Raw genomic sequence first — 679 nt, 5'->3', positions numbered from 1 at the left:
GGGGCCCACAGCTAGGTGTACACTGCCTGTGGTATTAGGAGTAATAATATGGTTATTACACATCAATGATCGATTTAAATAATTGTCAATGGTACTAATAATAGGATACCATTGTTAATTTTGATAATTATTTTAGCTACCTGATTATGCATGCTTAGTATTAATTATTAATATTAATGTCATTAAACAATATTATTAGTCCCTTATACTCATCATTATTTTCTTACCAGCATCACTTTGTATTGATTTAAGTAACATTCATTGTGGATATCATTATTTGATTATTAATGGTGATATTAATATTAATTACCATTCCAAATCGTTAACATTTTAATCCACCATAAATTTTTACGAAGTTTATTAATATCATTAATATCTATTATTAGTATTAATATTTAATATATTTATTAATATTAATAATTAATAGACTTGTTCCTGATATCCACCAGAGTGAGGATGATATTACTTTAAACATCAGAAAAGGTGTACGCGCACCCAGTGATATTGCTTCGAATTTCCGCCCGAGAGGAAAATATGAGACAGGCAATAGTGCTGGGAGTAGACACACACCTGGGATAATGTAATTAATATTCAGGGGAAAGATTATGATACGACTCCCAATAGGGGAGTGCAGTGGAGATCGGGGCCGCCAGCCGCCGGGGCGCGTACGGTGGTGGCG

This window comes from Colobus angolensis, unplaced genomic scaffold, assembly GCF_000951035.1.
Source record: "Colobus angolensis palliatus isolate OR3802 unplaced genomic scaffold, Cang.pa_1.0 Scaffold5, whole genome shotgun sequence".
Taxonomy (NCBI): Eukaryota; Metazoa; Chordata; class Mammalia; order Primates; family Cercopithecidae; genus Colobus; species Colobus angolensis.
Note: the sequence above shows the minus strand (reverse complement) of the source record.